Source organism: Hyla sarda, chromosome 6 (assembly GCF_029499605.1).
Source record: "Hyla sarda isolate aHylSar1 chromosome 6, aHylSar1.hap1, whole genome shotgun sequence".
Lineage (NCBI taxonomy): Eukaryota > Metazoa > Chordata > Amphibia > Anura > Hylidae > Hyla > Hyla sarda.
In genome coordinates this window covers 155,831,835-155,844,058 of record NC_079194.1, presented here as the reverse complement: position 1 = coordinate 155,844,058, position 12,224 = coordinate 155,831,835, and the positions used below count along the sequence as shown (strand labels likewise).

Here is a 12,224-nt window from a genome sequence, read left to right as displayed (position 1 = left end):
AAAAGTTCTAGGTCAGCAAAATAGATGGATTTTAAACGCATTAATTTGATTAAAAAGTTTGCCATTTTATTTTAAAGCGGTACAATAATAGAAAAGTATGTAATCATGGGTATTATTTTAATCATATTGTCCCACAGGATAAAGAAAACATGTACTTTTTACCATAAATTGTACAGCGTGAAAACGAGATCTTCCAAAATTAGCAAAATTGTGTTATTTTCAATTTTCCCACACAAATTTTTGTTGCGCCACACATTTTATGGTGAAATTAGTAATGTCATTACAAAAGGACAACTGATGGCGCCAGAAAAAATAAAATAAAACAAACAAGCTCTTATACTCGTTTGTGGATGAAAATATAAAAAAAATAAAATAAATAAGTTTTTATTTTTACGTTTTCGTTTTTTCCTACTCTCCTTCTAAAAATCATATTTTCTGAGTCTTTAAAGGGTAGCTCCCACCAAGTACTATACAATCTAATATGTCCCTACCTAGTAGTAATCTAGCCCTAACCCCCTACCTGGCTTCAAATTTTTTTATATCACTTTAATAGAGCAGATTTACTGCTTCTAAATCTGCTCTATAAAGCAGGGCAGGAAGCAGCACTTCCCAACAGGCGCAACGTCACTGACACCTTACTGGGCGCTTGCTTCCACCCTCAGATGGTCTATGCAGCGCTCCTGTCGGGAGCACGCATAGATGATCTGCCAATAGCACTGCAGGCAGCTCCAGGGTCTCCTCCTCCCGGTTTACCTGTGAATGTGCTAACCAGGGAGGAGGAGTAGAGGAGCATCGCCGGCCTGCCGTGCACGATATTACAGCTGAGACCCGGGACTGATTACAATAATGGTAATTACAAAAATGGTAACGGGGCGGGCGGACGGGGCCGTGCGCTAGGCCAGTGGAGCTGGTCAATGCGCGCAACCCCAGCTATCAGCGTGCTCGCTCTCGCCTGTTTGCTTGACAGGCGGGAGCGAGCACCGCAGTGACTGAATTTCAACTCGTTGCCAGGCTTAAATGAGTCGAAATTCTGTAGTGACGTCACTGCCGAATGCATTCGGCCACTAGGAGGGCAACCCCTAGTGGCCAAATTTAAAAGTGATTTTACACTGGTTTAAAATCACTTTTTTTAATGAAAGTATATTAGAGAAATCTTGTAGTACTTAAGTACTACAACATATCAATTTTTTTATTTCATGACAGTGCCCATTTAAGGCCAAAATGGGCTAAGTCCTTAAGGGGTTAAAGTGGTACTTCGCTGGAATTTTTTTTTTTTTTTTTTTTATGAACTGGTGCCAGAAAATAAAATAAAAAACTAAATAAAAAAGTTTGCCAGTGGAGTACCCCTTTAAGGCCAAAATGGACTGTGTAAACTAGACCGGAAAGCAGAAAAGTACTATGAGCACTATGACATCATGTCACAAGAAGTTCCCCAGCACCAACACTACAATCAAGCAAATCCCCAATGATCTTATGATGCAAGAGACAAAATAAGAAACCAGAGGAACACATTGTGTTTAATATTGCTGTTGCTCTGCCACTAAATATTAGAGGTTGTTCTGAGGTTCTCAGCCTACAGTTACCTCAGATACGATCATGTTTTATACTTAAGCCTATGTTCACACAATTATGCCAACATCTGACAAAAGATTCTGTCACAGCTTAACAAAAACAGTACACTCAGTAGGATATATACCTTTACATTAGAAGGTCATTCATACAGTGACCAATTATACGGACTACTGATTAGGGATCGACCGATATTGATTTTTTAGAGCCGATACAGATACCGATAACCTGTGAACTTTCAGGCTGATAGCTTATACCGATCTTCTGTGCATTTTAATCCCACCCCACCCCCCCCACCCCCAAATATCCTTGGTAAAATGAGGGTGCCACTGACAGTGACGTCGTGTTGAGGACATCAGCGCACAGCAACAGCGCAGGATGCAGCAGGAGCCAGAAGTAGTGTGGACCCCGTGAACAGGTAATTATAAAACCGGGGATGGGGGAGGCAATAAGGCAGCGGCGGTCTCTGGCAGCGGCGGTGGTTGGACTCAGGACAGGCAAGGGGAGAGAAGTGGGTGGCGATGGCGGTCTCTGGCAGCAGCGGTGGTTGGACTCAGGACAGCCAGGGGGAGAGAAGCAGGTGGTGGTCTCTGGCCCCACAAAAGCCGCTGCAGTTCATTGATTTAAAGCGCCCGCATTATCATCAAGGCAATTGCCGATAACTTAGAAAATCATGAATATCGGCCAAACCGATAATCGGTCGATCCCTACTACTCATTATATGCAACAGTCATCTGCTTGACAAATATGATATGCCAGACTTCAATTGTGGATTGTCAGGTAATTTACACATGGTCCTAGTCACTCAAAAGTTTAGTGAAAGAAGTCAACCAAAAAACATATGGCACTAGTCTCCAACCTTTGGAACGCCAGCTTTTGCAAAACTGCAACTCCCTATATGCAGTTAGGACACATTGGGTGCTGAAATATACACAACAACTGGAGAGTCACAGTTTGGAGACCACTGCCATATACACTGTCATTTTGGAACTAAGGCATTTTAAAGCAATAAGGTCATTTGAAAAAAAAAAAAAAAAAAAAAAAAAAAAAAAAAACACTTTTGACATGTTCAGACATATCAAAAGTTTAGATCACACAGGGTCTCAGTCCTGAGACCTTCTGGATTCATCATTAATAGTCAGTGGAAGCTCACTTCACATCCTGGCCGACTGGCCCATCCAATTGTTTCACTAATGCTGTGAGAGAGTTGGATTTGATTGACAGCTGGGGAGTAAAGCTGTGAACTTCATCTTGCAGTGGGTCTCAGGACTGAGACCCAATGCAAACTAAACTTTTGACATGTCTGGATGACATGTCAAATGTTTTAACAAATGACTAATGTTTTAATGACCAATGACAGTAAAGCTTTGAAAGTGGATTTTTGTACATACACAGCATGTTTTATTCTTCCCCAGTAATGTATGATCACAGTGGTATTAGGAGGTGTATTGACCACAGTCAGACTTCTGAACACAGGGAACGGAATCCAGGAATCCAATAAGGGAAAGGAGCAACGAGATGGAATTCACAGGATTTACTAGATTTCAGATCAGATTGCAAACTATGGGCAAGGAATATTCTAACGTTAATAAATAAGAAAATTGCCTCATTATTAAAAATCTGTTTAACAGACACCTCTAAGCTGTCATAAGGGACCTGTGTAGGCGTTTGATGCACATAAAAGACACTCCGAAGTCTTTAACGTGGACCTGTAATTGAGCATTAAAAAAGGTGTTACCAGTGTGTAACACACACATGATGGATGTCAGACTGCAGAAGGATGTAATATACATATATTGTATGTAGGAATCACCTTCTTTTACAATGCTAGGTGGGCATGCAGAATTCAATGAGTATAACAACCCTTGCAGCCAAGGTACTCAGGATGCATGTTCACAGACTGATTTCTCACACATTCTACAAGCTCTATGGGGGAAATAATCATTGGTTATACAATTTTTCAATCATTGGTTTTACAATGCACTTCAACTCATTCAGGAAAACAACTTGAACATAGTGTGGTAGGCTAGCTTTTTGTGTTGCAACTGTACACAAGCCCGGGCCTGGCTTAGTTATTTTATTTTTTTTGGGGGGGTGTAAAAAAATAAAAAGTTGAACATTTTTGCGCTAAATGTTAGAAAATAGTATACTAAAGTGAAATTTCAAGAAATGTGTGCCTGCAAAAATTTAACAAATGCCCTGCAACCATTAATAAAAATGGGGCATGTACATATTAGCACCACATTAAAAATAAAAAATAAATAAAAGTGGACAAAAATCATTCACCTGAATTCCCACCTATAGATCTATGCATCCAGCCAGCAAGGCTGGATTTGTCACCTCATACCTCACCTTCATTGTGTTTCCAGGAACTATGCCCAACACCAACTTTTTCCACTGTTTATTTGCACTCCTAAGGTTAAGTTTAGAGATGAGCGAACTTACAGTAAATTCGATTCGTCAAGAACTTCTCGGCTCGGCAGTTGATGACTTTTCCTGCATAAATTAGTTCAGCTTTCAGGTGCTCCCGTGGGCTGGAACTGGTGGATACAGTACTAGGAGCCTATTTCCTAGGACTGTATCCACCTTTTCCAGCCCACCGGAGCACCTGAAAGCTGAACTCATTTATGCAGGAAAAGTCATCAACTGCCGAGCCGAGAAGTTCGTGACTAATCGAATTTACTGTAAGTTCGCTCCTCTCTAGTTAAGTTTCCACTTGTTTTTTTTTTCTGGCAGTTTTTGGCTTAAAAACTGCAGTGGCAGTATTCCAAAGTCAGAAGTGGATCCATAAGGGAGGAGAAGTGTAAGTCTGTCCTTTATAGGTCCTATTCCTTTTGAATACACTTCTGGCTTTGGCTCAAAAACTGCAGTGGCAGATATCCAAAAACTGCCAGAAAAATAACCAAGTGGAAACTTAGGCTAACATATCTCCTGCGGCCTCTGACTGCCAAGAAACTGAATTTCCAGTAGTTTTCTGTGTAATCTGCTTAGACACACTGACCATTACTTTATTAACAGATTTGATCCGGATCTCTCACATACCACCTTACAATCTGTGCTGTTTCTCAAGACTTCAGTACCTTGGTCATCTCCACAAGAGATTTAGGCCGAAAACATTTATTCTGGCCATAGCTCTGCCTTACCATTAACAACAAGCAGAAGACCAGCGTAAAAAAGTGATAATGAATCCCATTGACTAAATAGGTCAATAAGATTTTCCTATTTTTATTATGCAGCAGAGTACACTATCCTGCCTGCAAAATAAATAAATCAAAAGGAAATGTGGTGCCAGTGTGAATATAGCCTATCTTTAGTATTTCATTTCTACATGAGTCTAAGGCCGCATTCACATCACGACCGGGGATATGGCAGACCCCCCCCCCCCCCCCCCCCCCCGCTCCTGCTGGACCTCATTCACTTCAATGAACCGGATGGAGTCAGCTAGTGACTATAGTGTGCTCATTTTTTGTGATGATCAGTTTTTGTTCCCGGACTTAAAACCGGGGTCTTCTGTGCATGGATGTGGAATTCCTATCACCCATTGCCCGGGACATGCAGTTTCGGGCGCCGGGCAGGTGAATTTTTCCGGCCCTTAGCCCGGACCTGACAAGCGCTGCGGCGCTCTGCAGTCTGTATGGAGCGGGCTCCCGACTCGTGCCCGCTCCATACTCCAAACTTGCGTCCTCCGAAGCAGAGCAGGGGGAGATGAGAAGCTGTCTCTCCCCTGCTGCCTTCTTAGACGTGCGAGGGGGAGATGAGGCGGCATGGCGTCTTGCTCCCCCTCCATGCAGACCTGCGTCCTCTGCCTTCGCTCCCCCCCCCCCCCAGCTCTCGCTTCGGAGAGCTGAGGGGGAGGAGCAGTCGCAAGTCTGCACGGGGCGCAAGTTTCACACCGCCGCTAATAACTAGCATGCAGCGCTCAGAGGGGTGTATGGAGCGGGCTTCGGACTCCTGCCGGCTCCATACTCTGCAGCCCCCGGATGTTCTTAGTAGCCGGGAGCCACCGCTAGTAGCCAGCATTCGGCGATCACCGCTGTCAAAGCTGACAGCGGCATCTAAAGGGACATGTGAATGCTCCCTGGTAGGCTAGTGGGGTGGATCGCCCCCCCCGCAGCGCGATTGTGAGCGGACGATCCACTATGGAGGTAGTCGCAGGACTTACCTCTGCTCCCCGCTGTCCCGTGGCTCTGTCATTGATAGAGCCTGGCTGGACCAGGCTCTATCAATGGATCACAGATCAATTGAGTTCAATAGAACTCTATTCATCTGTATGGGGAATCTAATGATTCCTCCTAGAGATGAGCGAACTTACAGTAAATTAGATTCGTAACGAACTTCTCGGCTCGGCGGTTGCTGACTTTTCCTGCATAAATTAGTTCAGCTTTCCGGTGCTCCGGTGGGCTGGAAAAGGTGGATACAGTCCTAGGAAAGAGCGTCCTAGGACTGTATCCACCTTTTCCAGCCCACGGGAGCACCTGAAAGCTGAACTAATTTATGCAGGAAAAGTCATCAACTGCCGAGCCGAGAAGTTCGTGACGAATAGAATTTACTGTAAGTTCGCTCATCTCTAATTCCTCCTATAAGTCTACCGTATATCCCGGCGTATAAGACGACTTTTTAAACCCGAATTTTCTTCTGAAAAATCGGGGGTCGTCTTATACGCCGGGTATAGGGGTCCGGCATAGGAATGCTTATGATTATCGTGCCGGCTCCTGTGTGCGGCTGCAGGCGGGGGCCGGCCAGAGCATGTACAAACTAGTAACTGTATACTTAAAAACCAGGGTGCCTCCAGCTGTTGTGAAATTACAACTCCCAGCATGCCCGGACCGGCAAAGGCTGTCCGGGCATGCTGGTAGTTGTAGTTTCACACAGGAGCCGGCACGATAATCATAAGCATTCCTATGCCGGACATCCCTGTGTCCCGAAAAATCTTTTCGGGACATAAGTATGTCCGCAGGCCATTTACCATTCCCCGCCCGCCGCACGTCCTCCTCCGGTCTTTCTGCGCTTCTCCACCTCTCTATGGTTGTACGCACGTGACGTCAGTGACGTCCCGTGCGTATAACTATAGAGGCGCAGGAGGACCGGAGGAGGACGAGCGCGGCCGGGGCCTGGTGAGTGACCGGCGGCGCGTCATCTACAGTGTTCCGATCACCGCTCCTCCGGTCCCGGGACTGCTGCTATGGTCCATAGGCCATAGCAGTAGATTGTGACCCCGGGCCGGAGAAGCGCTGACCGGAACACTGCGGGGGGCAGTACACAGACATACAGCCTCCAGCCATATACTCTATATGGCTGGAAGTTGTATGTCTGTGGGCGGAGCTGCCTACTATTGTGGGTGGGGGGGGGGGGGGGGAGCTGCCTACTATTGTGGGGGGGGGGGAGCTGCCTACTATTGTGGGGGGGGGAGCTGCCTACTATTGTGGGGGGGGGGGGAGCTGCCTACTATTGTGGGGGGGGGGGAGCTGCCTACTATTGTGGGGGGGGGGGAGCTGCCTACCATTGTGGGGGGGGGGAGCTGCCTACCATTGTGGGGGGGGGAGCTGCCTACCATTGTGGGGGGGGGGAGCTGCCTACTATTGTGGGGGGGGGGGGGGGGGGAGCTGCCTACCTAATGTGGGGGGGGGGAGCTGCCTACCTAATGTGGGGGGGGGAGCTGCCTACCTAATGTGGGGGAACTATAAGGTACTGTACATAGCGGTAGGAGGGGTAGTCTTATACGGCAAGTATATCCCAAACTCTATATTTTAACTGTAAAAGTTGGGGGGTCGTCTTATACACCGGCATATACGGTAATAAAAAAATAAGAATAAAAGTTTTAATAAAAGTTTACAAAAAACACATTAACCCTTCCATGTTAAAAGTTCAACTCACCCCCTTTTCCTATATAAAAACATGCAAACATAATAAAAAATAAACTTATTTGTTATCGCTTCGTGCGTAATTGTATGACCTATTAAAATATACCATTATGTATCCCGTACGGTAAATGTAAAAAAAAATACCAAACCACAAAATCGCAATTTTTATAATATCCCAGAAAAAAATAAAGTTAAAGTGATTAAAAAGTCAGATCAATACCAAAATGGTAGCAATACAAAAAACAGATTATGGCGCAAAAAATGAGCCCACATACAGCCTGGTATGCGGGGGAAAAAATAAAGCTACAGGGTCAAAAAATGGCAATTAAAAAAAAATTCATTAAAATTTGTAAAACATGACGTAAACTATACAAATCTGGTATTGCTGTAATCAGGCGACCTAAAGTATCAAAATAATATGTTATAACCACAAGGTAAATGGCGTAGAAGAGAAAACCACCAAGTCTTCAAAATTAACTTTTACTATTTCAATTTTACCACCTATTTTTTGGTTCAGAGAATATGTTATTGAAAAATTAAAAAGGTATATATGGCTATTATAGGGCGAGGAGGAAAAAATGAGCGCGTAAAAGCAAAAATTGGCCCAGACAAGTGGATCGTCATGAGGGACAAGTAGATTTTGCTCCATTTTAGTCCCGTGGACAAGTAGTTTTTTATAAAATTTCCACACCCCTGCTGAGGCAACTGCAACAAAAACGTATACCAATGAGCTTACTGGAGTCAATAGCTGACTACATCTGGCTCATTGAAATTAATGGGGTGCAGTACGGGTCCAGTGGGTTTTCAACTTATCTGCATTACCAAATCGTGATGTGAATTTCAGTCTATACAGGTTATACTAAAAAGGTGTACACTGTCGCAGGCTGTACTGGAATCAGTTCCCCATACAGTTTGACCACCACTGTATGACTGTACTCTCTGGAATATGTAGCATTAACACTGCTTTGTGAGCTTCAGACACCTTTTTTTGTTTTATTCCAAGCTTTTCAGTCATACAGAAGCATTTGTTCCTCAATAAATATACAGCCACATTCTCAAAACGGTCTGTGTCATTCATCAAAGAAAAAAAAAAGAAAAAAAAAGTATTAGCAGCAGAGAAGTAAGAAATTGGACACGGCTTAGTATTACCACAGCCATTCAGCAAGTCATGCAAGGCGAACACATGAACAGCCAGGCATGAAGACATTAAGACCAGGCCCAGTCCTCGCCTGCAGAGGTTATACCCAGAAGCCGCATGCTTGGAACAATAGATATGTCACCCAAGACCTCCGCCCCCACAAGACCCCTGCAAGAAAAATAGCTGGGCCTCACCATGTTGGCACTTCTAGTTTTCTCAAGACTGCAAAAACAACCACTACAAGAAAAATAAAAAATAAAATACACCACCACAAAGTCCAAGAGCAGATTACAGGGGATTAGCAACCGGCCCACTATCACATACAATAACATCCGGCCCGTCCAAAAAGAAAAAAAGCTCAAATCAGGCTTCTCACCGACTATGCAAAATGTCTGGATTTGTACCATTACTGCCAGCAGATAAATACATTTATGCAAATCCACATTATCTATGCAAATCAGAAATAATCATGGCCTAAGACAGTTCAACCATTACGGTGATCATATAGCTTCCATAACACTATACAGATATAACGTTTATCCCCTCAATGTACAGTGAGGACATACAGAATGCAGACAAAACAAAATACAATATGGAAGAAGTCATCCCAAATACACTGTGTGTGTAACTATATATATTTACACACGTATGTGCATACGCATATACATACATATGTGCATATACTAGGGATCGACCGATTATGGGTTTGGCCGATGTAATCGGCCGATTTTCACCATTTTGGACGTTATCGGAATCGGCAATTACCTTGCCGATAATGCCCTGTCCCCCCCGGCCAGAGACCACCGCCGCCGCCCCATTGCCTCCCCCTTGCCCGGTTTTATGATTACCTGTTCCCAGGGTCCGCGGTACTTCTGGCTGCTGCGGTGTACTGCGCTATTGCTGTGCGCAGCGCAATGACAAGTGACGTCCTCAACGCGACGTCACCGTCAGTGCGCACAGCGACAGCTCAGGACGCCGCCCGAGCCAGAAGTAGCGCGGACCCTGGGAACAGGTAATTATAAAACCGGGGATGGGGGAGACAATGGGGCAGCAGCGGTGGTTGGACTCAGGACCGGCAGGGGGACAGAAGCGGGTGGCGGCAGTCCCTGGCCAGGGGATTGGGGGGGGTTGTTCTCAAGAGGACCCCAGGACAGGCAGGGGGAGAGAAGCGGGTGGCGACAGAGGTCTCTGGCCCCGCAAAAGTCGCTGCAGTTGATTTAAAGCACCCGCTTTAAATCATTGATCTGCAGAGGCTTCTGCAGGGCCGGGGGGGAAATAGCCGATAACTTATACCGGAATATCGGTATAAGTTATCAGCCTGAAAGTTCACAGATTAATTGGTATGGGCCCTTAAAAAAAATAAAAATCAATATCGGTCGATCCCTAGCATATACATACATATCACACACATATAGTCCTCTATGTACAATGTGCAGTAAAGATGCCCCCCAGAAAATGTACTAAGGAACCAATGTCTGTCCCCCTTCCTCTTGTAAGGGGTCTCAAAGACTGGGTTGGTTCACCTACTCCTACTGTGACCACCATAGTACATTAGCAGTCTGAATGCCTGTCCGACCTATTAGCAATGCATTGCCCAATGGTATCACATAAAACTACTGTATATTAGTAAACAGACACAAAATAATAAACCCACTGAGCTAAACACATGAGACAAAGCCGGTAGGATCATGTGTCTTCATAACATTCAGAGCAGGAAATATCACTACAGGCAATGACCCCAAACACCGTCCATTTATTCTAATAGTATTCATGATTTTTATCAATGGATATTATCAGTTACTTGTTATTACTCATCACTATGGTAACACTCAAACACAAATTGAAAAAAACAAAAAGTCTTGTGTCAGGGAACAAAAACCATACAGCAAACAATGGCTGCAAACCAAAAGGGAAGCATCAGGTAAACAATACAGAGGGAGGTGAAGGATTCACCACAGGCAGCCATCAGCGGCTACAGGCCGGGGACAAGGGATTACAGGCAGGGAAGGTGGGATGGACTGGGGCGGATTAGGCCGCGGCCTCGCCACAAACAATAACTCGTAGATAGACAATGCGGCTGACGGTATACCGGGAATGGGGGAGGGGAGAGAAACCAGGGGGAGGGGTGACCAGAAAGGAAAGGAGGGGGGTGCTCTGTTACCACAGCAAGAGATGTCCGTCGTGTACACACAATCTACAAAGTCTTAAAACGGCGACCGTACTCACCTCTGCTCTGCCCCAGCCGTGATGGTGTGAGGTGAACACCCGGTCTCTCCTCCTCCTCCCCCGGTACTGCCTCTACGTAAAGCAGCCGTTACCGTGCCCAGAGCGCGCCTCCGCCCTCAGAGAAAGACACTGCGGAGGGGAGCCGGCGCGTTCACGGCGGCTACGTCACTGCTGTCACTCACCGGGGGCGCGCACGTAAGCCGCTTATACAGGCTGCGTGTAGATCTGCCGCTTGCTCCGCCCATTCCATGTGGACACGCCCACCAAGCGATGTTTCTCTGGACGTGCTGCTTTTCCCGCTGTTTTTGCCAGGGTAGTTACCTGACCATTGAGCCATCCTTGTGAGGGTGCATGCACACCACGTTTTTGCTATACAGTCCCCATATACGGTTTCAAGTTAAAAAGCGTATGGAACTGTATATAAAACTGAATGCATTGACTTAACATTGTAAACTGTATGTCAAACACATCATCCGGTTTAGGCTGGGTCCACACTACGTTTTGTCCCATACGTAGGGTTGCCACCTTTCCCTCAGAAAAATACCGGTCATGGGTGTGGCTATGTGGGGGTGGAGCTACAAAACGGGAGGGGCCAGATTGCACAGGGGCTGAGGGATCAGGGGTTTAAGAAATGGCATGGGGGATGGGAGGGGGGTTTAAGAAATGGCATAGGGGATTGGAGGGATACAATATATATGCGGGGGGAATTTTCCTATATCGCACAAAAAAAATTACATTTAGAGAATACCTACCAAAACCCTATTTATGCCAGCGGCGGCGGTAGTGGTGGTGCGCGACAGCAACGCTGGCTCTCTCTGATGACGAGTGACGTCCCGCTGCGCAACGTCAGATAAACAGGCTAATCAGACAGTATCACACATGACAGATTTAGATGCACAGGCTCAGCAGACAGTATCCCACATAACAGGATTAGATACACAGGCTCAGCAGACAGTATCACACATGACAGATTTAGATGCACAGGCTCAGCAGATAGTATCCCACATGACAGATTTGGATATACAGGCTCAGCTCACAGTATCACACAAGACAGAATTAGATACACAGGCTCAGCAGACAGTATCGCACATGACAGGATTAGATACAGAGCGCAGCAGATAGTTTCACACATTAAAACATTAAATCAGTGTTTCCCAACCAGGGTGCATCCAGCTATTGCAAAACTACAACTCCCAGCATGCCCGGACAGCCAAAGGCTGTCTGGGCATGCTGGGAGTAATAGTTTTGCAACAGCTGGAGGCACCCTGGTTGGGAAACACTGCATTAAATACACAATTTTGCAGAGAGGTCTCACCAGTCTCTTGTCTTCACTTTCTCCTTTCCCCGGGCGGCTCCAGGTTAAGAAATGTCCGGGGTGGAGGAGGAATGGGGTGGGCAATTATTTATCCCATGGGGCCACATGAGAAACT

General features: G+C 45.7%; 1 protein-coding gene and 1 long non-coding RNA gene across 8 annotated transcripts in view; one reads left to right on the top strand and one right to left on the bottom strand.

The window, feature by feature from the left end:
* Positions 1–10,960, bottom strand: part of SIAH1 (siah E3 ubiquitin protein ligase 1) — a 32,861-nt gene extending 21,901 nt beyond the window's left edge. For 2 of the 5 annotated variants that reach the window (XM_056525634.1, XM_056525635.1), the window contains exons 1-2: positions 10,795–10,928; positions 3,383–3,495 (exon numbers count right to left, since the gene is read on the bottom strand). The gene's annotated coding sequence lies outside the window, so the exon portion shown is untranslated. Of the gene's footprint in view, positions 1–2,971; positions 3,279–3,382; positions 3,496–10,794 lie in introns of those variants that run through there. The other 3 variants (XR_008845100.1, XM_056525633.1, XM_056525632.1) reach the window with 3 other exon arrangements.
* Positions 10,441–12,224, top strand: part of LOC130276372 (uncharacterized) — an 85,337-nt gene continuing 83,553 nt past the window's right edge. For 2 of the 3 annotated variants that reach the window (XR_008845101.1, XR_008845102.1), the window contains exon 1: positions 10,994–11,107. This is a non-coding gene — a long non-coding RNA (uncharacterized LOC130276372). Of the gene's footprint in view, positions 10,490–10,993; positions 11,108–12,224 lie in introns of those variants that run through there. The other variant, XR_008845103.1, reaches the window with a different exon arrangement.